We start from the raw sequence: 27,806 nt of genomic DNA on the forward strand, positions 1-27,806 counted from the left end.
TGGAGAGAGAGAGAGAGAGAGAGAGAGAGAGAGAGAGAGAGAGAGAGAGAGAGAGAGAGAGAGAGAGAGAGAGAGAGAGGGAGGGAGGGAGGGAAACAGAGGGAGAGAGAGACAGAGAGTGTATGTTTGTATATTCATCTATCTTTGGACCAATTTCAATGAGAATGAGTTGCCTGCCACCACTATTCCCATTTTCCCCTCTACTTTTAAAGCTCTTCCTTGTGTACCTCCATTATATGAGGAAAAATTCTCTATTCTGTCTCTTCCCCCTTATCCCACTGCATCCCTCTCTCTTACCCATTAGGGTTTTTGTTTTTGTTTTTTTGAGACCATCCCAACATAGTTGACTCACACTTTTGCTTTCTGCCTATGTAAATTCCTCCTAACTATCCTAATAATGATAAAGTAATTAAGAGTTATATGTATCATCTTCCCATATAGGAATCTCATCTCTTTTTGACCGCTTCTCTGATCCCCTTACCGTCTCTGAGCTGAGAACTCTTAAAGCTGCTGATGCTGCCACTATTCCTCCAAGGCCTGCTGCTGCTGCTGCATTCTAGGCCAGCTCCCACCTTGGTGTCACAGATCTCTTCTACTGATCTCCTAAATTGTCTTAGGCTGGAAAATGTCTCAATCTCACCTTTTCTTTGACTCTGCCCCTCCACAATTTTATTTGAGGAGCTATTTTAGAGTTGTTTGGAAATGAATGTTGGGAGACATTACCTGGGTTGCTGCCCATATTCCACCATCTTGGCTCTAGAATCTACTTTTCTTGAAGAATCAATAAAATAAAAAAGAAAGTAAAGAAGTGTTGGGCTGAGCAACATTGTAAGAAAGAGAATCCAGGTGATGGAATCTGAGAATTGGCATATATGTTTAAGGACCATATACATGGTCATTCTGTTGTAGACCCACTCTACCCCTCAATACAGGATTCATCTCTGCCTACCCTGTAAGAACATGGAGTAGTCTAAAACAAAAAAAAAGCTGAATTTGCAGTCAGGGTACCTGGCTTTGAATCCTGGCTTTGTTGTATTCCATCTTTGTGATCTTGGACAAATCATTGAATATCCCTCAATCTGTTTTCCTCATCTATTAAATGGAGGAGACTCGACTAGATGTTTTCTAACATCCTTTGAATGAAAACAAAAAGGTTCAAATCAGTTAGATGCTTCCAAATATGTAGATGTCAGGCATTGCATAAACAGACTTTCTATAGTGGAGTAATTTTTTGTTTCCCTTCATTTTCCACCCAGATATTGGACACAGGCCATACCCCTCACTTGCAGATTCTCTGTGGCATATTGCCAAGAGAGATTTCTCTAGCCAGGTAATCTCTAAGAATTTTTCAAAAACTAAAATATGAGTATCCAAAAGCTTTTATGATGGAAGAAGCAGGATTGTACTGAGCAAAGAATATTGGAATTGGAATCAAGAAAAACTTGGATCCAAATCCACAATAGTCTGAAAAGCGTTTTTTGTCCTGGGTCTAATATTTCTGCTGTGTCATTCACTCTGCTCCAAAGACACCTTCTCCTCCTGCATGGTACCTTGTCCCTTCTCTGGAACAGCTCACCTCCAAAATCTGTATCTTCCTTGCTTGAAACTTCTAGCCTCCCAGATAACTAATTCCTATCTGACTTTGATACATGAAGTGGGAAACAGATTAACTTGTCTGAAAAGATGCCCACCCCATCACTATAAAATATTTAACCCTCTTCTGCCTCATTGAGACTCTGCTTTGTGAGACAACCCAAATTTCCTGTACTGAACTGGAAGAGGAATTAAGATTTTAGCATAAGATGGGTATCAGGGAAGGAAGGTACCTCAATGGTTCCTTTCTTCCTTTCACTAGGATTTAATCAAGCAAATAAGCATTTGTTAAATGCTTAATATGTGTCAGACACACATTATGTGTGTATAACCAGCACTTAACACTTGTGCTTGTTCTACAAAGACAAAAAATGGAAAACATTTCTTGCCTTTAATAATCTTAAATTCTAAGGGGAGATATAGTATATACATTGAAAGGCATATATAGGTTAAAATGCAAAATAGAAGCAAGTACTTACAGAAATGAAAACATTGAAGATCATCATATCCAAGGCTGGGACCCCATGTATCCTGCCTCTTGAAGATAACCTAGTTGTATGTTTTTGAAATTATTTTTGATATACCCCCTTTTCCCTTTCCCTTTGCCTCATTCCCTCCTGAGGATCTAAACTTAAATACCTTCCCTTACCTAAGACAAAAAAAAAATTTCTTCTAATATAAAACCTCTTACTTTTATCATTGTTAGTTAATTTGCTTCTTTTATTGAAACTTCCAGGTCCCCTAAAAGCAACTGCAGAGGCCTTGGATGCTCCCAGTTCTTATATTTATTTATTCTGTGACTTGAGTAAGTCATTTCAGTATTTTGAGCAGGAATTTCCTCATCCTTAAGATTAGGATGATTAGTGAATAGAGCACTGGCCCTGGAGTTAGGAGGACGTGAGTTCAAATGTGACCTCAGACACTTAACACTTACTAGACTGTGACCTTGGGCAAGTCACTTAACCCCAAATGCCCTCCAAAAATAATTTGTAAAAATTTAAATTAAAAAAAAAAGATTAGGATGATTACACTTGCACTCAGAGTTGTGAGGAAAGAGTTTGTAAACCTTTTAGTGCCAAAGAAATCAACAAATCATCAAGCATTTTCTGGCAGATACTGTTCTGGGTATTGGAAGGGAAACAGGGTAAAAAACAATTACAACAACTCTACCTGCCCTCAAGAATCTTCAATTCTATCGAGAGGATGGAGAACCTGAATTGTTATAGTGACCGATATGGCAGAGGGAAGATGGAAATATCATTCCCTGGAGCTTTGCTTTGGGGGCTTCCTTGCCCATATTTGTCATATGAATCAGTGAAGAATGTCATTGGAAGGGGCCAGAGACCAGGAGCCATAGAGGCAGAGTCAGGAAAGATCCTGAAAAACTCTTAAGTGTGATCTGGAGTGAGTGCCTTGTCTCTCTTCCTGGGCAGAGGGAGTACACTGAGGGCAGCCCCTTATTTTCCCCAGACTCAACAAATCTCCTCTTGCCGAGGATAGTGAGAAGCTGCTTTTCCCCACCTCCGCACGCTCCCTCCCTCCTCACCCATGAGCGCAGGGTTTGGTGTTACCACAGATGTTTGTATTCTCTGTAGCTGATGAAAATATTCATTATCTTGTTAGCTGCTGTGGTGAAGTACGTTCGGATTTGCATTTTCTCAGCTAATGATAGCTGCACACATGAGACAGTCACCCTGCTTCTGATCATCTTCCTCCCCCACCCCTGAGCCCCAAGCACCCAAGTATTAAGGACTCCTCCAAAGACAGCTCCCATTGTCCCTTGGTACCCAAAGGGAGTAACGTCAGCCAAAGCTAGCTGTAAAGGAAGGGCATATTGGAGGCAGGCAGCCTGGTGTGTATGCAGCCAAAAGAGAAAGGGAAACTGAAGAAGATGGTCGAAGTCACATCCTGGCCCCAACAGGATGTATAATCTTAGACACTTTCATTTCCCTTAAATAGGCCTCAGTTTCTTCAACTGTAAAATTAGGTTGCTGAACTTGATAGCACCTCAATACAGTGACCATATTTTCACAAAGTTGTTGTTGTTCAGTCACATCCAACTCTTTGTGACCCTATTTGGGGTTTTCTTGACAAAGATACTGGAATGGTTTATCATATCCTTCTCCACCTTATTTTACAGATAAGGAACTGAGGCAGGCAGGGATAAGTGACTTGCCCAGGGTCACACTACTAGTGAGAGTCTCAGGAGCAAGAGTCTTCCTGACTCCAGGCCTAGCGTTCTGTGCACCCCAAATCAGGACCTGTGTTCTGACACTCATTGACATCACCATGCCCCATGACACTCCTACTTTCTACATTAATATTCTGTATTTAGCAGTGGCACATGATATAGGCTGTGTACTTATTTTTATGAGTGATCACAATGTTTCATCAGTCCAGCATTCTCAATTCAATAGACATTTATGATTCTCTATAGTCCCGTGGCTGTCTATCTTCTGTGATTTACATATTGTTTGGGCAAGTTGCTTCACTTCCCTGGCCCTCAATTTCCTCAACTGTAAAATGAGAGAATTCTAGGTGTGATGGACCATTATTCTATGACTTTATTCACTCAGTTACTTTTTTTTGCCATAATATTGGTATTTCTGGGATATTCGGATGGTTTATGGGGATAGCTGAATATAATGGAATTTGAAATTAGATGTATTATGCTTCTAAGATTCCTTCCAGCTGTGAGCTTGTGAAATCTCTGACTTTAAGTTGGGGTTTGGGATTTCCCCCATTCCCAACCCTAACGTGGGAATGACTTGGCATTTTTGACTAGGCTGAAAAAAATGCGACAAGAACTCCTTAAAACATCTGGGTTGGATAAAAGGAAGGAAGGTTTATAGAAGGATCAGAGTTCTGGAGTCCAAGTTTGGACTGGTAACATGGGCAGAGAAGATGCCAGAAGAAAGCTTGAGGGGCAGTAGTGGAGTTCTCTTAGTCCTTATATGTAGTGATGGAGGTGCTTTGGTATGTGTTTGAATGGGGGTGCGCTTGTATACACATGAGCATCCAAGTGTGCAGTCAGATGTGTGCATGGGGGCAGGCATATGGGTACTTCTGTGTATGTAGGGCTGGATATGTGTTTCTTTGCAAATGCACTTTTGTGAACATAACCGTGCCTGTGTAGGGGAGAGAGGCCTGTGTATTTCTGGGTGAGAATGCAATGGTATGTTTTTGAGCAAGTGTATGGGCATGGAAAGGCAGATGAACTATATGACCTTATAGCTTAGGGGATGTCCCTTTGCCTTTTAGGGCCTCACTTTCCTCATCTATTAAATGCAGGGGGGAAATGGGGTGGTACAATAGAAACAGCAGTAACTCTGGAGTCAGAGATCGTAGATTCACACCCTGCCTCTAATAATGACGATCCATGACATTTACTACTGATGTGACTTTGTACAAATCACTGAATCTTCCTGGCTTCACTTTCCTCATCCATATAACAAGGGTGTTGGACTGATTGGCCTCTGAGGTCCATTTCAGATCTATATCTGTGCTCTTCTGCTTCCAGTTGGCAAACATTTAAGGGATGGGAGTGTGTATGCTTGTGGACAAGAGATCAGTGGGCAAGTGTGTGAGCAGAATTGGGTAGGTATATTATATGATCTTGTAAGTAAGTTGCTTCACTTCTCAGGTTGCCTCTACTATAAAACAAGGGAATTGGAGATAGTTTGGTATAGTGGAAAGATCAATGATTATATTCAAATGATGTGGATTCAAATTCTGTTTCTGATGCTTACTACCTTAGCCAAGTCATTTTCTTCACCTGTAAAATTGGGAAGGGGGAGGTACACTAGATGGCTTCTGAGGTCCCTTCAATATCAAGATTTATGATTGAATAATTGTATGACTAAATTATATCTAAGACCTCTTCTGGCTGTAAATCTCTGCTTCTATGATGCTCAAAATGTGTACAAGTAAAATAAACTATAATATTATTATACATGGGAGATCTAAAATCTACATGATCAAATGAGGAAATAATTAATCACTTTTACCTGGGTGAAGATAGGTAGCACAGCGGATAGAACACTGGACCTGGAGTCAGGAAGATCTGAGTTCAGATACAGCCTCAGACCCTTATTAACTGTATGACCTTGGAAAAGTCACTTAGCCTCTGTATATCTTGATTTTCCCCAACCATAGAATGAGATAATAATAGTATCTACAAAGCACTTAGCACAGTGTCTGGCACATAGTAGATTCTATATACGTGCTAGATATTATTACCATTAATATTAACATTTATATGAAATAAAACTGCCTGGAGGAAGTGACATTTGAGCTAGACTGAAAAGCATGGGAAGAAACTGGACACAGGTAGACCTCTGAATTTGAATGGTGGGAGGCAAGGGAAGGGAAGATATTCTGAGTGTAAAAATATGCAAGAGATCCTGTGGCCGTCCACTGTGACTGGAGCACAGAATATATGAGGAATAGACAAGAGAGATCTCAGGCTCCCAGGCAAATTGGGCAAGGATGACCTTCTCGGGGACAATAACTTCACCATATACTTTGGGGAAAGGAAAGAAAAAGGGAGAGAAAGCAAGAGAAGAAGGAGGAGATGTTGCTTTTTTATCTCTTCTACCACCTAGATCCTTCAGTGGTTGCTTAGGGAGAATAAACCCCCTTGGCATTAATCTATGGTACTTCTAAGTAAAGCACCCCCCCCCACTCCCCTGCAACACCGTGGGGATGCTGTGCTGCTGTGCTGAGATCCTTGTGCTGATTCTGCGGGCTCCTGGCAGGATGCTAAAGCACCAAACAGCATTATTAAGTGGGACTGCCCTCCAAAGATCAGCTGACACCCCCAGTGTGCTTAAAAACAGTTCTATCTCAGCAGGGGCTTTGGGGAGCCTTCCTTGGCTCTTTATATTTAAAAAGGTTTGTCAGACCTTTATTAGAATAATGCGTGGGCTCCATCTATTAAGAAGGAAAACATGGAGTGAGTCCAAAGGAGAGCAGTGCAAATGATAAAATGGATGGAAAATAGAATTCACACTGAAAAGATTCAAGAAATGAAGACTTTTCAGCCTGAAAGGGGAAGACTTGAAGAAGATGCAATGCCTTGTTTTTGTTGTTTTTGTCTTTTTAAAAAAGTATAGTGCAGTCCTGCTAGAACAGAGCTCCTTATTGTATCCATCTGGCTGTGCCTTAAGTAAGACATTCTCTCTCCAAGTTATATCTCAGTAATATCTATTGAAAAATTGACACTTTCAAATAGATGGCAAGCTGCTTGAGGTCAGCAACAAGTCATATAGTCAATCATAGGGCTGAGCACATTTAGGAAGGAAGGAAAACACAGGTGAAAAGACTTTATAAAGAATGGAGGTCCCTTTTGCCCAATTCTGTAGCGATGGGACACTTAAGCTTTTTACAATACTGTTTAAAAGTTTGATGTCCTTGAAAGGGTTTTAAAAAGAACAAGGAGAATAGAGAAGGGTTCCAGTGAGGGTGCAGCATTGGGAGCCTGAGTTTCCCTGGCCACATGTGTTTTCTAGTGCTTCCTCTCCTACTTAAGTTATGGAAATCTCTGATCAAGCATATCAATATATTCTTGGTGGGGGGAGGAATTTGGAGAGTATTTCTTAAAATTCATTTTTCTGTGCTACTGAACTAACTGTCCTTTGCTTGAAACTGCCCTTTTCTTTGCCCTCTGGTTTGTCTGGTTAAAAAAAAATGAATGAGGCCTCATGAACTATGATTCTGAATGATGCTTTCCTGAAGTGTGCTTTGAACCTGGAGTAGCTTTGAGATGGTCTACAATTGAAAGAAGTACATTCCAGAAGGAAAAGCTAAAGGAATTGGGTTTGTTGATCTGAGAGAAAAGAAGGCTAAGGGTTGACTTGATTATGCCATTGAGAACATGAAAGGGCTATCAAAATGGAATGCTGAATGGTTATCTTTCATTCCCTGGCACATTTAACAATATTATGAAATTCTTTGATTCTCAATGCAGATGGACTTAAGGAAAAACTTATAACATTATGAACCCTCTCCCTCTGCCATGGTAGCAGCACAGATGTTGTTATTCAGTGATATAAATTAGAAACCAAGTTCTAGCACCAAATGGTGGTTATTTCCTCAAAAGTAGCTAGTCTGCATAAGGAAAATACTAAGCGGCAGAGAGTACAAGAAAGCAAGAGTTAGCAAAAATGGTTCTTATGCCTTGCCTATATTTTCTCTTTCCACAGATGTAATTACATACTACTGCCCCTGTAGCTCCTGCAAAGTTGGAACTGGAAATCTGTTTAATTTGTAGTAGGAAAAGGCTCATTCTGAACTTTGTGGTGCCAAGTCTGAGAACACCTCCCTGTAGTATTTGTCACTAGTTATTTTGTTGTTGTTGTTTATTATGTAGTAGGCTGAGGATATATCCCACTAATGAAACAGGAGACAGTGACCCTGAAAGTTGAGCTGTTTCATAAGACACTTCCAAAATTCACTTCCTTCCCCTTCACCCTAAATCAATTTTGATGTATGGCTTCCCTGTCTCGATGCAGATTGGACAGATACAAGAATCTGACAAGACATTTATCCTCCTGTAGAGATCATATCATTCTATAAGGTCTTTCTCTCTGAGATCATGGAGTTCTCAGGGCTTCATGAAATGGATGGGTGTGGTGATATGTGTAAAACAAGCTATTTCCCTGGTCACTGTCTTCTCTTGGTGGTAGCTTGCCAGGGGCTGATTACTGTATCTGATATGGAACTAGGAGTTTCCAGGAATCCCTCAGGCCCATCTCATCTCCCCCCAAATTCATTATTTAGCCACCATCTGCTTGATGATGATCCCCCTTCTATCATTACCACTATCACCACCCAAACGTACATAGGTACACACCATTCCCTCATTTCAACCTCTAATTGGAAGGTAGGGGAGGAGGGACAGGAATTTAATCCACAAGGGACAAAGTCTGACCAATTATATACCTCTATCCTTTCTCTGGGTTTGAGTCCCTCCCTCACTTCCTTCACCATTAAGGAATGTCTATGAATGTTTTAGATATATTAACAAACAGCCAACAGTATCCAATTGCTTTTCACCCCCATCAGTGCCGGGGAAATTAGCATTTAAATTGAGGTATATCAGAGAGGCAAATCACAAGAGTATTGAGCTGGCTTCATCCTTTTCCAGGAAATGTCTAGGTCATTGGATCATAAGATTTTGTGCAGGCAGGGACCTTAGAGAAAATCTCGTCCAATCTTCTCATTTTACAGATGGACCAACAAAGATGTAATTAAATGAAGTGACTTATACAAGATCACACAGTTATAAAGTGTCAAAGCCAGTATGGAAGCCCAAATGCTCTGATACCAAATTCAAATGGTCTTTGTACTTCACCATCCTAGTGATTCGTGGGTTATCTATTTGGAAATTGAGCTTAGAATCTCAAGTTTATAATAGGTACTACATACTCCTTCCCAAGGTGTATTTACATGCCTGGAAGATCATTTACAGCATCATGAAGGGGACATCAAATCCTAAACACCAACAGGATGTTTTTGTACTTCCATTGGAATTGATCCAATATATGTCCAGTGCTAAAAAGCAAGCTTTGGCTGGATGTGGTGGACTATACATGTGTAGTCTATACAGTGGAACAGTGAAGTTGGCTTAAGTCTTGAGTTTGAGCGTTCTGAGCTGCAGTGGGACTAAAACTGATTGAGTATCCACATTAAGTTCAGAACCAATATGGCAAACCCCCAGGCACTGAGATTGCCTATGGAGGAGCAGTCAATCCAGATCAGAAAAATGGAGCAAGTTAAATAAGTAGGTAAGTAGAGCATTTTGTTTGGTCATTCATTCATCTAGCATTTATTAAGCTCCTTCTATGTGTCAGTTACTATACTAGGTTCTAGAGATGCAAAGACTGTCTCCTCCCCCCCCCAAAAAAAGTTATTTGTCCTCAGGGAATTTACATTCTTCTAAGCAATATCATGTTTACTCAGATAGGTAATAATACCTTATATATAAAAAAGTAAATACAAACTACAGTTCTAACGTGGGCCAGGGAGACTATCTCAAATAAATATATGAACAAATGAATGAATGGATGCTTTGGCTGTGTTTTGTTTTCATGGGGAAGCAGCATGGGATACTGTGAAGGAGTGAGGAAATTTCTGTTCAAGTCATGCCTATGCCACTAACTTCATCAAGTCCTTTCCTCTCTCTGGACCTCAATTTTTGCTGTAAAAATCAGAAGTCTGAAGAGAGTGATCCTTAAGGTTCCTCCCAGCCCTATCCTTCTGGCATTGTTCTTCTTCAGGATATACACACAGAGTTTCCTAGTTTGCCAATTTCCTAACTTTAGGAACTAGCTTGTGTCCTAAATTGCTAACTTTCCTTGTTTCCTCAGCTGTCTGAAGGATCTTTGGCCAGGTGATAATCTTGCAGTCTCTGTCCTTTGCTTTCTAGAAATGGATAGAGAGAATTCCTTGGCTATCCCTATGGCTAAATTCCTTCCTGGGTGATTTGTGGTGCTTCTTTTATAAAGTTATCTATTCTGTAATTGTAGAATGTGGGGGGGGGGGGTGAGGGGAAAGTCAGTCAATCATAGTTGGAGAAATACCTCAGGCTCTGTTTTGGCAGCTTTTTGATGAGTGGAGACAGACAAATACTAATGGCAATGACATTCCTTGTTTCTACTCCTATCCTTGTCTATAAACAAGCTCCCATGGAACCTCAATCTCTTCCCATTATAACCTGAAACCAACCCATCCCTCTGCTTCACCCTACACTGTCCTGGCTAGCCTAGGTTCTTTACCATTGCAGGTAATTCAAGAACCCAGAACTATGATAGGGAGTAACTGGATGCTCAGGGGGAACATAGAGTCAGTGCTGGAAAGTACATCAAAGACCATCTAGTCCAACCACCTCATTTTACAGATAATGAAACTGAGGCTTTGAAAAATTAAGTACTGGCCAAGGTTATCATATAATAAGTGTCAGAGACAGAATTTGAACTCAGATTTTCCTGACTCCAGATCCAGCACTCTAGCCATGCCAGATTACCTCTCTGATATTTTTACCTAAAGAGAAACCACTACGCTTTCCTCCCTCATCCTTGCCCCATCCTCTAGAGCAGCTTGAAGACTCTCCCTCAGTCCATCATACTGAGAGCAGATCAGAGGTCATAGGAAGAAAAACAACAAAAATTTAAGATTCAGGGTAACAAGACTAGCCCTTTGACTCACCATATTATCTTGGGTGAATCTCTTCCTTCACCTCTGAGCCTTTGTTTCCTTGGTGTTTCTCTGCCTGCATCATAGAGTGGCCATGAAGATCAAATGAGATAAAGGCTGTGAGAGCACTCTGTAAAATGGAGATGTCATATAGATGCAGCCTGTTCTTTTAATGGCATCATCTTATCCTCATGATCTTCCTCCCTTAAATTTCATAGAACACTTAATGTGGTCATTCATTCATTCATTCATCTAGCATTTGTCTACTATGCACCATACACTGTTCTGGGTTCTGGTGGGCAAGTACCACAAAAACCAAAGACCAAAACTCCATCATCACTATCCTTATTGTCATCATCATCATCGCCATCATTACCATCATCATCATCATCATCATCATCATCATCATCATCATCTACCATGAGGGATCTTTTGTATTCTTCTGAGAGGATGCTATGTTTACTCAGTAAAATATATCATACATGTGTGTATGTATATGGGTGTGTACATACATACATACACACATATGTATGTATGTGTATATATATAGTTGTGGGGGGGGGGGTTAGGAAAAGTACTATTTAGGAGGTGGAAGCTAAGCTGAGGATCAGTGGGAGCTACAATTTCAAGAGGCTGAGGGAAAGGGGGAGAACGTGCTAGTCAGGAAAAATGAGCTACCCCACAGCATAAGAGCAGGAGCCATAATGCCAAGTACAGGAAACAGCAGGTGAGCCAGTTGGATTAGAAATTATAATACATGATAGAAAGTCAATCAAGAAAAATTAGGATAGTCAGTGAAAGTGTTGGAGATGTTCGCATCACATAATACCCTAGCCCCCTGTTGGGGGTTACAGGGAATTGCTCTTGTAGAATGTGGAATACATTGTTCCAGGTATGGTCATACTGTCAGATGTTTTTGTTTGTTTTTCTTCATCATAAAGTAGGTTTCAGTCTGGAAGTAGGGGTGTGTGTGTGTCTGTGTGTCTGTGTCTGTGTCTGTGTGGGGGGGTAGGGGGGGCATTGAAGCAACTGTGATAAAAAGACAAAAAGGGACAGCTGGGTGGCATAATGGATAGAGCACCAACCCTGGAGTCAGGAGGATCTGATTTCAAATATGGTCTCAGAAATTTACTATCTTCATGACCCTGGCCAAGTCACTTAATCCCAATTGCCTCCTCAATACCAAAAAAAAAACCAAAAAACCAAGAAGTCATCTATAAAATGTTCTTTAAAAAAACTGAGGTGTAAAAGTAACCCTTATCCCCCCACCCCCCAAAAAAGTTTGATTAGAGCCAAGATCATGAGGACTTTTCAATGCTGAACAGTGTAGTTTGTATGCCTGGAGAAAAATGGGAATTTCATGAACTTCTTGATCAGGAAAATGACATAATCAGACCTGTGCTTTAGGGCTATCCGTTTATCAGTTGTGTGGAGGATGAATTGGAAAGGGTAGAGACGGGACACCAGGGGACCAATTAGGAAAACAGAGAAATAGTCTAGGCCAGTAGTTCTCAGACTTTTCCGCACTCATAGAACCTTTCAGTTTAAACAAAATTTTAGTAGAACCACTGCAGTAAAATCCTCTAAAATTATTATTTTAATGCCTACTAACAGACAGCATCAAGGTTCACTAAGAGCAAACAAACAGCTTGGAGTATTTCAAGGTTCCTTGTAACATTGCTTGGGAAACACCAGGCAAGGTGAGGGTTAATGAAAGCCTAAATTACTATGGAATTTGTATACTCTATCTTATCTAAACTTTTTATCTCATAGCTCAGTATCTAGGGCAGTGCTGTGCACATTTCTTAGGTCGACAAGTCGTGGGTCTATAAAGACAACAGTGAAACAGTGTTTGCCCTCAAGAAGCCCATGATCCTCCTGAGGGAAACAAGAAGCACAGGGATGAATACACACAAAATGATCTTTCCCCCATGGGAAGGGCACTGATAACTGAGGAGAGAGGAAAGGTGCCTTGTAGGAGGTGCGTCTTGAACTAAGCCTCGAAGGGCGCTAGGGATTCCAAAAGAGGAAGAAAAGGAAGGATGATATTTCAGGCCTTAGGGGATGGCCTATGCAGGGAACAGAAGCATTAGGTGGAATGTCACTCATTAAGAAATATTTGTGGAATAAATGGAATGGAATGGAAGGAACAGTACTCTTTTTGCTATGAATGGAAACTCAGGAGCAAGAAGCATGATGTGGAACACCATCAACCCCTCCCCACCATACACACACACACTGAGATTTATATACACAAGTCAGTGAAGAGGTGGGTAATCTTACCTACAACAGATGAGGGTATAAATGAGGAAACTGGGGAAAAAAAAGAGATGACATTAACTTTATAAGAACTTTCTCATCAGTGGCACTAAATTCCCTTGAGAATTCAAAGCATGGTTTCCAGCAGCTTCTGCCCTAGTAATAGTAATCTCTGAAATTGAAAGAAATTGCAAGCTAGAGAAACATGGCATTTTGCTAAACTAGTTTACCTTACATCTACTAGCTTGAGTCTCACTGCTTCAGCATGCTCCAATAAGGCCTAGAGCAAGGGTAGGGAACCAGCCACCTTGAGGTCATATGTGGCTCTCTAGGTCTTCAAGTGCAACCCTTTTACTGAATTCAAACTTCACAAAACAAATCCCCTTAATAAAAGGATTTGTCCCGTAAAAGTTGAATTCAGTCAAAAGGCCACACCCAAGGACCTAGAAGGCCAGATTTCCCACCCCTGGCTTAGAGCATGCAGAGAAAATGGCATATGAGAATTTCCCCAAAGTGTTATCAAATGGGGCAATTTTTGAACTTTTAGATTACTTGCAAGAATAACATCATTGTGTTAATGTCCTATGATCCACAGACTCATGGACCACTGAGGATGGAAGGAACCAAGTTATCAAGTTTGAGCTTGTTTTACAGATGATAATGAGACATAGAGTGGCAAGTACTTGTCCAGAGTCACATTTAAGAAGCTGGAATTAGTAATGATGGAGAGAAGTGAGGTAGAAAAGAAAAAGGGAAATGAGGGAGTCTGAATTTAGAGCATCAAGGCTATGAATAATGCCAGAACTTTCAATCCAAGCCAAATAATGGTGGGAGAGGTTCTGTTCTTTTCTTGTGGACTCTATGTACTAAGAGTTGTCTAAAGATTTCACACACACACACACAGCAACACAGTTGATGGAGACCTCAAGAAGGCAAAGCCATTCGTCACTGTGCTATAGCAGAGTTCTAAAAACCTGGGTTCTGGGCACCACCCTTCCACAAATAAGCTTGAACAAATCATTTCATATCTTCTAGTCTAAGATCTTCAGTTCACACATGCACACAAAATGAGAGAATAAGACTAGATAATCTCAATATTGTAGGAAACCTGAATGTCTCCAAATATCACTGACAGCACAAGAAATGAATAAACTACAAAATCGTAGCCTCTGCTTCTGCATGATAATTTTTACACCTGAAATGGCCAGGCTTGAACCATCCTATTATTGTCTTGATGCTCATAAAACATTATCACTTGGGTTATGCTCTAACAGCTATAGACATAATGGAGATTCTGTTATTCCAGAAGTCAGGACCCTTGGGTTCTAGTCTTGGCTTTGATGCTGTTTGTAAACCTTACATCTCCTCTGTGAGCTTTAGTTTCTGGATCTGTAATAGGGAGTGGTTGGACTAGCTGATTTCTAAGGTCTCTTGAGAGCCAATATGATAATAGACATACATGCACACACATATACATATGTGCATATATACATATACATATGTATGTACTTTGCAGATCTTGAAGCACTACAGAAATATCTGCTATTATGCCTTCTGACAAAATCTTATGATTCTGTGATTAAAAATTTTATGCAACAAATCCAGTACATAGAAAAGTAAACTAAAGATCAACTCTAAGTTTAAAGATCTTCGTATTTCTATAATTATCTCCTATTCTCAAAGATAACATAGACAGAGACAGAGATAGATGTATATATCTATAGATAGATACATATATGTTTTCCCAAAAAACATTAACATTCAAAATCAAGTCATTGGAATGCCGCAAGGAGAGAGAATAGAAGCATGCACATTGTGCCATGGACCCTTTAAAGTTTTCACCATTGTGAGAACAGCTGATACATGAAATAGAAGAGAATGCCAGTAATAACTGACATTTAAAGTTTACAAAGTCTTTTACATACATTAACTCATTTAAGCCTCATAACAACCCTGAAAGGTAGGCAGATATTATTATCCCCATTTTAGAGAGATTGCTGGAGATCAGGAAGAGGGATGGTACATGAGTGGTGTGGAGGCAGACCAGTACTTCTTTGGGCATGAGGGGAGTGTGGTAATTAGTGTGAGTAGATTATTCATAGAAGTGAAAAAAAAGGATGGAATATGAGGGAAAAGATAGAGAGGAGCTAGAAGATGTATGACACCCACATCCCTATACCTTATCACTGAAGTGTATCAGTGTGTGTGTGTCTGTGTGGAGGTGGGGGGCCAGGGTTGCCACAGGTTTAGTGTTGGTCTAATTCATGACTCACACTGTTAGCAAGCTTCCTGTATGTGACATTTACTTGTGTGGAGAGCAAATGGTGATGAAGCTATAATATCAGACCCATTCTACCATTACCTATCTAAATAGAATCAGCTGGACTTGTTCTTAGTTACTCTACTAAAAGAAGTGTTGTTTTCCATTGTTGTACATTACTAGGCATTTGTGACTCAGGCTCTCTAACAAATGGGTAGGATTTGAAAAAAGAAAATGTAGCATGGACACCAGCCTGCATTAATGGCAGCTAGGGCAAGAGGAGCCTACAGGCCCCCAAAAGGACATGGCCTGGTTTAAACATTACCTGCTCCATGAAGTTTTGCTATTCCTGATCTCCCTTCCATGTCATCCCTCCTCCCACTCCTAACTCCCCTAGGATCACATAGCTGGAAGTATTTTAGAGAACATTTATCCCAACCCTTTCATTTTTTATGAGAAAATGGACTCTTCTCCTTACCTCTTTCCATAGCACTTGCTACTCTTCCTTATAGTAGTCCCAAAGGACAGGTGCATGATGGGTATGTTAGCCCCAGCCATATTGGTGGTGATGATCTGTATGCAAAAAGATAATAAAAGATATTACCCAGGAAATGTGTGATATAAATGGAGATGGACAGGTTATATTGTGAAAGCAAGCCATAATAAATAGACTGGCCATTATGTTGTGTTGGTGCCTCCCTAAATGCTACATTGGCTGGATCCTCTATAGAGTGTTTATGGGGAACACGAATTAGAATCACACAATATAAGAGTGAAAGGGGGTAGTTTAAAATCTCCACTACTGGAAAGGGATATTCACATTAATGAGATCCTGGATTTCTGGAAGTATTCATGGTTCATATTCTAATTTCCATCATATTTATTTTTATGGCCTAAACACCCCTAAGAAGTTGTAACCTTCTTGAGGACAGGGGCCATATCTTGTCTTTGTTTTTTCCACTAGCACCAAATAAAATGAATGGTATGTCTTAGATGGCTAACAAATGTTTGTTGAATGAATACACGAAAATATCCATCTCTAAAATCCAAATCAAGTCAACATAAAATTTATGAGATTAGCCAGAAGTCATATATTTTAAGTGAAATTTTGTAAATGTATTGTTGGTAAAACTAAGGTCAATTAAAAATATTTATTAAGCTTCTGCTATGTACAGAGTACTGTATAGACAGGGAAAGAAACAACATATGAATGAATGAATGAATGAATGAATGAATAGAAAAATGTTAAGTGCTGTATAAAATACTAGGGATACAAATATAAGCATAATCTTCCTTATACTTAGAATTCACCATTTAGTATAAAGATAAGGCACACAGTGATAGCTGTAATAAATAATGTTACCTGGAAATGCATGAAATTGGTACAGCACAGGGTGCTTAAGGGTAAAGGTAATTATCAATTATCTATAGAGAGTATCCATAAAGTCTTCTTGGAGGAGGTGCTATTAAAGAATGAGTTCTATGGGTAAAGCCTGAGAGAGGACATTTCAGGTTTAGGTTATAGCTTGGGTGAGAAGAAAGACACAGAGGTGGGAAAGTTCAGCATGTATGTGGGAGACCAAGAGCTCTCTAATTCTGTGAGAACACAGAGTACATGTAGGGGAGTAATATGAGAGAATATTGGAAAGGGAGGATAGCACCATATGGTAGAGGGGCTTGAATGCCAGCCAGAAGAATATAAACTTTACATGGTAGGCAATTGGGAGTCAATGAAGATTTTTGGGAAATGGAGAGACATTACTCTATTTGTATGTGAGAAAGATTATTCTGACAGTAGTATGAAGGATTGGGGAGTATGAGACAGTGGAGGTAGGAAGACCCTAAGGAGGTTATTGAAATAGTCCAGATGGGTGGTAATAAGAGCCTGTACTGGGATGGCATCAGTGGGAATAATAAAGAGGACAGAATGAATGTGAGAAATGTTGCCAATGGGAGAATGATAAAGTTTGATAACTTATTGTATGTATGTTGAGGGAGGGGGGAGAGGCAAAGCTAACATAAGTTTTTGAACAGTGCTACCCCACACATACACAATGAAGGCAGAACAAGGTATGGGGGAAGTATTAGAAGCTCGTGATTGGAAAATGTCAAATCCTTCTTAGATTTTAGCAATAGGGCCTCGAGTACTTACCTAAAAATAAAAGCATCACTTTAGAATGTAAATATTTTAACATCCTCTTAGCTCCCTTAAGGCAGAGACCATGTTTTATTTATATTTGCAGCATCTGATAAAAAGTAGCCGGGTTTATGTGGTGAGTAGAATGTTGACCTCAGAGTCAAGAATCCAGGTTCAAATTCCTTCTCTGAAATGTACTGTCTATGGGACCCTGGACAAGGCACATCTCTGTGCCTCCGGGCAATTTTCTATAACTCCTAAATGACATAACAGTTGTCAGTACAAATTTGTAGAGGGTATTTTCTTCCTGAGTATTCCCTACATAGTTAAAATCGTGAGTCCAGACCTGACCCCAAATAAAACAAACAAACAAAAAATCTTTCACAACTGACACAGGTTGTAAGTTCTCGTAAGAAACACTAGTTTGTTCAGTGCATGAATGAACTGTCTTTTGGAACATCATAATATGACTGTAAGTATTTTGGGTACTGAAAAGAAAGTTGGGGGGGGGGAGGCCAGGTAGCACAGCGAGTAAGAGCACCAGCTCCAGTGTTGAGAAGACCTGGAGATCGAATCCCAGGCTCAGACACTTAGCACCCACCCAGAAACACCTGGCCGTGTAACCTTGAGCAAGTTACTTAACCCCAATTGCTTAGGGGTGGCCAGGTGGCTCAGCGAGTAAGAGCACCGGCTCCAGTGTTGGGACGACCTGGAGATCAAATCCCGGGCTCAGACACTCAGCACCACACCCAGAAATAACTGGCCGTGTAACCTTGAGCAAGTTACTTAACCCCGATTGCTTAAAAATATATAAAAAAAAAGAAAGTTGTACAGTTATCTCTTCCATATTGGTAGGTTAGGGATGTGGCACCCCTGCAATCCAGAAAATTTGTGTAAAGTTTTTTTCGGTACCAGAGAAGAAGTCTGAATTTTTATGGTATCGAAAGGTGAACTATATTGGTATTATATAATACTAAGCATATTTTTATGCATTTCTGAGTTTCTAAACTTTTTATGTTTGCCAGCCTTCACATGTCATCTCTGGCATCTACAAAACTCCCCCCCAAATTCCCATTTAATTTCTTATGCCAACCCACAATATATTGAAACCACAATGGGGAAAGTCAGGATGTGGAAGGGATGATTGTATGGTGATACTTTGCCTATTTTTAATCTAATACTCTCTAGGAGAGAGAGAACCCTAAAAGGCTTTGTCATAGAATCACAGAACGGTAGAGACTGAAAGGGACTTTAGGACAGAGTGCTAGAAAACAGTACTAAATCTGGAAAGGATCTTGGGATGTGGAATGTCAGAGCTGGAAAGTACTTTGGAATATAGAGCTGAAAAGGATGTTAGAACATAGAATCCACCCGGGCAGCTTGGCTCAAAGTGGAGATAGGACATCAGGCTATCACAGCTTGGTAGTGCTATAACTCCCTTTATTCTTCCTTTATGCTCACCAAGCAAGCTTATATTATGGATTTGGCTTATTCAGTTCTACTTTCCATATGGGAAGAACACATGAAAACCAGCTGACATGAATAGTTTGACCCTCTTTGCAGTTATAATTCTCAGTGTAAATTCATCAATTGTCATCCTAGTATATCAATCAGGGGTTTTTGTTCTTTTTTTCGTGTGAATTAGTCTCCTAGAGCCAAACAATTCTAAGGAAACCTTTAAATTGAGCTCCTAAGTCTATTAAATTAAGGAATACACCTCAGTTCCCAGGGACCCAATCAAAGTGTAGCCAGGAAGCTGGCCATCCAGCTTCTTTCTCTCAGTCTAGTCTGGTGTCATCACTAACCTAATGCAACACTGGTGTGAATTGGGGGTTCACATAAACTTGCCAGTGGTCTCCTTCCTTTTGTCTTCCCTGTTCTGCCTCCAGGCATCTTGGCTGGTTTTTCATATAGCCACATCTAATGAGCTTTGGTAAGGAAGAAACCACTGCAGTGGAGGAAAATCTAACAGCAATTGCTTTGTCTTCTTTCTATTAGTCATTAGCATTAGGGAAAGAAAACACCCAACAGCAGTGGGAGAGACAGCAAGATTAGAAGCAGAGTTCTGCAGTCATGGGTTAATGAAGTGGACCCATCAGCATCACCCTCACCAAATATGTGCACATGGACACACACAGAGACACATACATGCATGCACGTACACACCAGTTCCAAACACACATGCCAAGTGCACACACCATTGCCAAGTACACATACATATATAAACACCCCAGTGTCAAGCATACACACACATACGTCAAACACAAACACCAGTGTCAAATATATACACACATTAGTGCCAAATAAACACACACCAGTGACAAACACACACACATATGCACATCAGTGCCAAGTATAGACATACACTAATGCCTAATACAAAATGCACATACTTGTTCCAAATACACACATACACACACAGTTACCAAACACATATACACCAGTGCCAAACACACGCACACACACACATACACAAAGACAAACCTCAAGCACAAATACCAGTGCCAAGTATACACACACATTAGTGCCAAATACACACACACATTTACACATCAGTACCAAGTACAGACACACACTAATGCCTAATACACAATTCACATACTTGTTCCAAACACACACATACACACACACCAAGTTATCAAACACGTACTTACACACCAGTGCCAAACACACACACACTTCACATCCATAGCCTGCTTCCTCATCTGTAAAAAGGGATGATAATTATTGTGGCACCTACCTCACTGAACTGTTATAATTATCAAATGAGATAATGTATGAAAAGTGCTTTGTAAACCTGAAGTCAGTTTATTATGGATGGATAATACTATTATCACCATATTAAAATTATTCCAGACCAACAGGTACTAGTGGATCAAAGTTGTGGCCAAGACAGGTCCAAATCATGAGCAAAGACTGTGTTCATTTCAAATTTTACTTTGTGTTATACTATGCTGGGCAGCATTTACAACGTCTTGATGCTCTTCAGACAAGCCAGATTTAAGACTTTAGCTGTAACCTAATAATACTTCACAATTACACAGCTTTGGGAGGAACAAATGACATAGTGAATGAATTAACTGCCTTTTTGAACACTAACATGATAGTTTACTCAGATGTTTTTGGTGACTAATGAGGGGACTGATCTCATTTGATCATCAGAGTGGACTTATGAAAGGAATCGTGCCTGCCGCCTTATTATCCTGACTGTATAAATGAAACCACTGAGTCATAGAAAGGTTATTTGTCTATTCATGCAACAGATGTTTATTAAATATCCAGTGTACACAGCCTAGTTCTAGGCATTGGGTGAAATATAGAATTTAGATAAGATAATAAAGATAAGATTATTTAGATAATCCCTACCCTCATGGAGTTTATAATCCAATAAGAGAAGATTCTCAAACATAGATAACTAATCGTTTCATAAACTTAAGTAGATGGTAAATGGTAGAAACAGGATATAATCCAAGTGTTTTGGTTCTCAATATAATTTTTTTTCTGATACACCACAATGCTTTTATTGATATACTTTATAGTATAGATATGTAATTAGAACCTGTATTTCTGGAAACTGGAGGCTTCAGAACTATTGTAACTCACAGGCATCTAGATAGCTCAGTGGACAAAGCACTGAGCCTAAGGTTATGAAGACCCAAGTTCAAGTCTGTCCTCAGATGCTTGTTAGCTATGGGACCCTGGACAAGTCACTGAATCTGTGTGTTGCAGTTTCCTCAACTGTAAAAACTCCCACTGTTGTTGCCATGATTAAATAAGATAATATTTGTAAAGTAGTTAGCACAGTGCCTGGCATATAATAAGTGCTTAATAAATACTTATGTACTATTTTTCCTTCTTTCTCTCTAGCAATAACAACTGTAAATTGAATTCTTTACTCCCACAAGCCTGTGACAAGAACTGGGAACTAGGAATCAAAAAGATTTGGATTCTAGGCCTGCATTATGTAACCTGTTAAATTAACAAGCACAAGCCATTTCCCTCATCCTCATCATCTCCATCTGTAAAATGGGAATGGGAATAGGGATGACATCTCCTTTACTAATCTATTTCCCTTTCTTTTTTCTACAAGACTAAGAGTTAGGGCATAGAGATTAGAGTTGTGATTTCATTGGTATAGGGGATTCCCAGGTGAGGAAATTCTGCCAAGGTAGGTTGGCAATTTATCTGAGACATAGTCTGGGGTATAGACATAGGAATGAGAAGCTGTGTGACTTGCCCAAGGGTCACATAGACAGTTTGTATTAGAGGCAGGACCTCTAATTCAAGAGAACTCGTGTTCTCTTGACTTCAGGGCTGGCTTTGCATCCAGTACACTGTGCTGTCTTTCAGGTATGGGAAGAATCATCATTTCCTCAGCAGAGTGTCATGAGGATAAATGAAGTCATCTGCATCAAAATGACTTGGGCTTTGTATCTCACAGGGTCATTGGGTGGCAGCCATTATACAAATGTGAGTTATTATTAAGAAGGTGAGGCTCTAAATGACTCAAAAATAGTAGCAGGAGTAAAACTGTTTAATTCAGTAGTTTTCTCCCACACGGAGACTGACAATATTTGATAAAAAGTAAGATTCTTGAGAGTAGAGATTTTCCTTCTTTTTATTTGATTCCCTATGGCCTAGTCCAATGCATGGCACACATTGGGGGCTAACTAAATGCTTTTTGAAAGACTGAAGATATTATTATTATTATTATTATATTATCATTACTGTATTCCTATTGTCAAGAAAGGTAGAAGGAATGATGGTGAAATGGAATAAGCTTGCAATATGGAGAATGAAGGTGAAATATGAAGAATCCATAAGGCTTTTTAAATCTTGTACTTGGCAAGGAAAACATGAAATGTGTTTCATTGACAGATCGGAGTTCATTAATCTGGGTAACTTTAAATGTACAACTTCCTGGAGGCAGAAGATGGTTTCTGTGGCTTTTTCAGGAGCTTCTTTGACCTGGGATCTGGTCATGTCATAGTTTGATAACAAAGAGATCAGCATGTTTTGCTGAACTCCTCCATGATTTTTTTAAAGAGGATCAATCTGTGTTCATAATCATAGATTGAGAACTGAAGGCACCCTTACAGGCCCTCCAGCCCAACCCCTTCATTGTACAGATGAAGAAAAGGAGTCTCAGAGAGATGAAGCTACCTGCCCGACCTCACATAAGTGAACCTGATAGAGTCAGGATTCAAACCCTGGTCTTCTGACGCCAGTTCTGCATAGAATGGTTAGAAAATGTCTAAATTCTCTTCTTCCCAAGCCTGTGAAAAAGACAAATGAAGTATTCTCCATTTTATAAGAAAAAAAATGAGGACCCAAAAGATAAATGCCATTTATCTCTTCAGCACATTCAATGTGACCTCTCTCTCTCTCTCTCTCTCTCTCTCTCTCTCTCTCTCTCTCTCTCTCTCTCTCTCTCTCTCTCTCTCCTTCCTCCCCCTCCCTCTGTCTCCCCTCTACTCTTCTTCCTTCCCTCTCCTTCCAAAATGAAATGTCATTCCCTTTGTCTCTCTTGTAAGGCCTTTCTTTTCTTACTTATGCACTTTTCTCACCACTGCTCCCCTTTCCCCTCTTCACTATATGATATGGGCAGAGTTTTATCTACATCTGTATTAGTTTTTAGTCCATCAGCATATACAAATATATGTCAAATAAATTAATTGAATAATGCTAGACCTAGGAAAAGACTCTAGATTTCATGGTAAGTTGATGACCATATCTTTTGGATGCCCTCTCTCCAGATTGATGGAATAAGGAGGAATCTTAACATATGCCTTGTTTCAAGGGGGCTTCTTTGTCATGTTTTAGTTAGATATGGTGATACCCCTAATATCCAACCCCCCTCAGAAAATCAGCCCTTACCCAGAGTGTCTCCCTGGCTCTGTCAAGCATCCAAACCATATGGTTAATTAGCTAAAATTTGCGACCACATCTGTGATGGTGATTTTTTTTTTGCATGTGCTAACTTAATTATGGAAGCCACATGGCCCTCAGGAAGAGCCACTGGCACGGGGCTGCAGAACTCACTATTGGCACAGGGGCTGCAGAGTTCACCCCTATATATAATGCCACATGAGCCCATGGGAGAATCTGGGGGCTTCATAGGCTCCTTGCCCCCCATTTTATGTAAGGCATAACCAGAGGGCTTTGCCAGTTGGTTGTATCGGTTTGGCTCTGAAGGCTGCTCATATCAGCCATATCCTGTTGGCGCAGTCACTCCATGTTCACATGTACTAGCAAGTGATCTTGTAAATATGACAACCTCCTTGAGTGGCAAAAGGAGTACATGCTCTCTTCTCCCCTTCTGTGCTCCCCAAGCTACCCTCAAATACGAATGTCTATAAGAAGAGGTGATTGCAAAAGAACACAGGATAGCTAAAGATCTGAGGCTCTTTGAACACCAGAGATGGAAGATCCCTGAGAAATCATCTAAATAAATTCATCAAGCATGTAGTTAGCACCAACTATTTTCCAAGCACTTATATAATCCAACTTTCATAGTTTGCAAAGAATTCAACTGAGAATTCGAGAGTAGAAGCGATTTTCCTGGGGTCACACAGCAAGTCAAAAACATAGGGTGCATGTATTTATTAAATTAATACACTAGAGTATGATAACAACAGAGTTGTAATTAGGAATTTCTTCACTTGAGACAAATGGCACAAAAGTCACCTCAGCTAGAAAGAAGGGTAGACATACAACCTGTGCATCATCATGTACCTCACCATGTGTCTAAAATTCAAGACACCACAGAGCCAGTGCTAGAGAGGTTGACAGCCCTCTTCCCCTTTGCTACATTCCAGAGGAAAGGGGTTATTAGGTAGCTTTCTTTTAAAACCAAGATCAGCACCTAGTTATTAAGAATAATTAGTTGTTTCTTCATACCTGGCTTCCAGGTAGCCTGATTACCAGGGAGTTATTGCTGAGCAGTAACAATAATATGCTGATAAATGTTAGATAAAAGTACCCAGAGCTAATTTTAAATGTAACCCAAATTAATAACATTTTCTACATCTCTTTCTTAAATCTAGAGAATCAACAAAACAATACAGCCTTGATTTGTAGCATTTGCCAATTTTTGAGGTGTAAGAGTTCACAATAAATATTTCACAATCAGCTCTCCAAAGCTAATCCAAACTGGCTCCAGCACACCCTGAGTGGTAAACATTAAGGTTAAGAAATAGATGCTTTGGAGGAAGAGATGAAGGATAACTCCAAACCGAAAATCCCAACATATCCCCAAACTCTCAATATATAATACTAGAGCTGAAAGGGACCTTAGCTATCATCTATTCATAGCTTTTATTTTACAGAGAAGGAAAGTAAGTCCCCAAAGAAGGAAAAAGACTTTCCCAGTGTCCCAGAAGAAGGTTTATTTGACGCTTACTGAACTTGAGACTGAACCAAGATAGACTGAAATAGAACACAAATCTCATAGACCCACAAACTATCTGAGTTGGAAGAGGATTTCAGAGACCATCTAGCCCCACCCTCCTCACTTTATAAAGTAAGAAAATAAAAACTAGGAAGAGTATCATAACAAGGACCAGAACCTACTTCTCCTCACTTTCAGCCATCATTCCTTCCTCTGCATTTGTTGAAATTAGACTTTTTTTTTTCAGATACCATAAATCACAATAAGGAGCTCCATCGGGTGATGGCCCCTTGATCCTTTTAGGCACGTTTTACTCCAAACTCTCCCAACCCCCACTGAAGAAATAGGAGCAGTAAAAATGAAAGTGACTTGACCAAGGTTGCACAAGGAATAAATGACAGAGCATGTGTTTAAACCCAGATCCCCCAATCTAAACCCAGTGTTCTTTCTGCTGGACTATGCTGCCTCCCCACTTACCATTTCATTATAAAAAAAACTACTTTGGAAAGGCTAATTATAAATTGCCATGTCTGAAAGAGCTCTTTGTATTTCCCCATATATATTTAGGGAACATTTATTTTGGGATGACCATCCTTCCTGAGCTGTTTCTGATCCTCTCTTGATTTTCATATTTTCAACCTGTTCTTCCTATCAAATCCCCAAGCTTTGGGGCCTCAGGATATTTGAGAAACCAGGTTTTTATGTGGAAAAATATTCAGGAAAAAGAAAAGATTCCTGGAATCAGAGAGGCAGAGGTGTATTCAGGAAGACTGTCCAGCACCAACTATTTTCCTGTGCCCTAGCTTATCATATTTAAGATTTGGGAAAGTTTTCCAGTTTAACCTCTTTTCCCTGGGTTATCTAGACTTCCCTTAAAATACTCTTTCCATATGTATTAAGAAGTAGCTTCTTATTTGGAGCTGACTGCATTGAAGGTCTTAGCTAACCCTTCTTCCTCATTTTAAGTTAAATTCTTGCTGACCACTGCCTTTACCCTGGGAACCCCTGGACACATGCTGCCCTTCCAGATGGCATTTAAATCAAGGACATTTCCTAAACCCACCCACTATGTCAGAGGCATAATCTCAGTTCATAACTCTACCCTCTCCCAAAAACTCTTCCATGGGTCAAAGCTTGCCTAATAATGTTGTCTTCCCCCATCAGGGTAGAGTGATATAATGGGATGAGAGGAAAATTCCCAGATGGACTGTGGTTTCCCATTCTACCTCCTCCTTGGATAATCTTTCAAAGCACAATTATTAATTATCTCACAGAACAAGTCCAAAGAGGATGAAAAATATTTTTAAAAAATAGAATATTTGGTTAAATAATCCCAACAGTCAGCTGGAAAATGCATTGAAAAACCAGTAAGACTCCTGCACTTGATACATGTTCCTTGGGAACAGAGGAAAAACAAATTGTTTTACGGGGAAAACAAACAAACAAAAAACCTTGAACAAAGGTCACAGTCCTTTCTCTGCTACTAAAAACGATGTAAATTTACTTCACCTTTCTGGGCTTCCACTTTTTCATCTGTAAAGTAAGGAGAGAGGTCTGACATAAGTGGTCTTTAGGATCTATCCTAGCTCTATGTTCTCAACTCTAACATTCTATATTCGAAGTCCCCTTCTCACTCTGACATTCCAAGGACTCTTCCATTTCTCATATTCCATGTTTTGGGACCCACCTTTTCTTCTGGAAATGCAAAGAAATTCTCAGTGGAGAGCAATGAATCCATTTCAATGTGCTTCAGACATTCATCAAGGTCAACTCAAGATCTGTCAAGTCTTATCTCTTTAAAGAAAAACAGAAGTATACAAAATCTTTGGAATTCCAGGACTCAGATGCTTAGATTAACATAGACATAGATGAGCCCAACTCCATCTCATTGTTTAGCATGACTACATCAGGGGTTTGTGATTTAGTGTCCATACATATTTTTAAAAATATACATCTTGATAACTATGCTTCAGTGACAATTATTTCCTTTTTAATCCCCTGTATTTCATTTTATGAATTTTAAAACATTCTGAAGAGGGATCTAAATATTTCACCAGACTTCTACTAGACACACAAAAAGGTTTAAAACTCCTGGACTAGAGGGTCTTGTTTTGAGGATTCCCCTGGTTAACAGGTTAATGATGATATTTATTCACATGTCTCTATCTTTGCGTGCACATAGCAGGAGCTCAGTGAATGTTGGCAGAATCAATTGTCCCATTAGCCACTAGGATGAACCATTGGCCTAAAGCAGCCCCAGCTCAAAGAGGAGAAAGTTCCTATTCCCACAAGCATGATTTGCAACACACCAGTAAGTGATTCCCCTGCCTCAATACCTCAGGGTCTCTCTAGCTGTGTTGATGGCCATTGCAACTTCTCAAAAGGAATGGTAAATTCATTTCAATTATAAGTGAGTTTCATGTAGTGATTTATTCTAAAGAATGAAGAATAAAAATATCACAAATTCCAAATAAAATAATATGTCCTAGTCAAAGCTCCACAAAGATTGGACTTTTCAGAATATATATATATATATATATATATATATATATATATATATATATATTTTAAATGATTGTATTCATAGCCTAGCCCAGTATCCATGCTGACTTTTATTATCAAATGAGATCTAATTGTTTTGAGTTTTTTAATGCTCCTACCTCCTAAACACACACAGTATCAGGATAGTTCCTAATAGTATACACTCCATGAAGAGTTTTTTTTTTTTAAGCAATCAGGGTTAAGTAACTTGCTCAGGGTTACACGGCCAGTTATTTTTGGGTGGGTGCTAAGTGTCTGAGCCTGGAATTCGATCCCCAGGTCATCCTGACACTGGAGCTGGTGCTCTTACTTGCTGTGCTACCTGGCCACCCCAGAGTTTTTTTTTTAATGGAATCTTCCTTACTTTCAAAATATGGGTGTTGAGTTTATAGGAGAGCCACTTCACTGTGCTTCACCCAGGAAAATAGAAC

General features: G+C 39.8%; 1 protein-coding gene and 1 long non-coding RNA gene across 3 annotated transcripts in view; one reads left to right on the plus strand and one right to left on the minus strand.

The window, feature by feature from the left end:
• The window catches only part of ASTN2 (astrotactin 2), a 1,158,830-nt gene that overhangs the window by 694,241 nt on the left and 436,783 nt on the right, over positions 1 to 27,806 (plus strand). The gene's annotated exons all lie outside the window — the stretch shown is intronic.
• LOC138150402 (uncharacterized) overlaps positions 1 to 27,806 on the minus strand; it is a 113,407-nt gene that overhangs the window by 62,085 nt on the left and 23,516 nt on the right. The window contains exon 3 of the long non-coding RNA XR_011165564.1: positions 15,786 to 15,880. This is a non-coding gene — a long non-coding RNA (uncharacterized lncRNA). The remainder of the gene's footprint in view (positions 1 to 15,785; positions 15,881 to 27,806) is intronic.

The sequence above is a fragment of the Petaurus breviceps genome, unplaced genomic scaffold (genome assembly GCF_028583685.1).
Source record: "Petaurus breviceps papuanus isolate PSGF00001 unplaced genomic scaffold, PetGlider_PUasm1.0 90879, whole genome shotgun sequence".
NCBI lineage: Eukaryota > Metazoa > Chordata > Mammalia > Diprotodontia > Petauridae > Petaurus > Petaurus breviceps.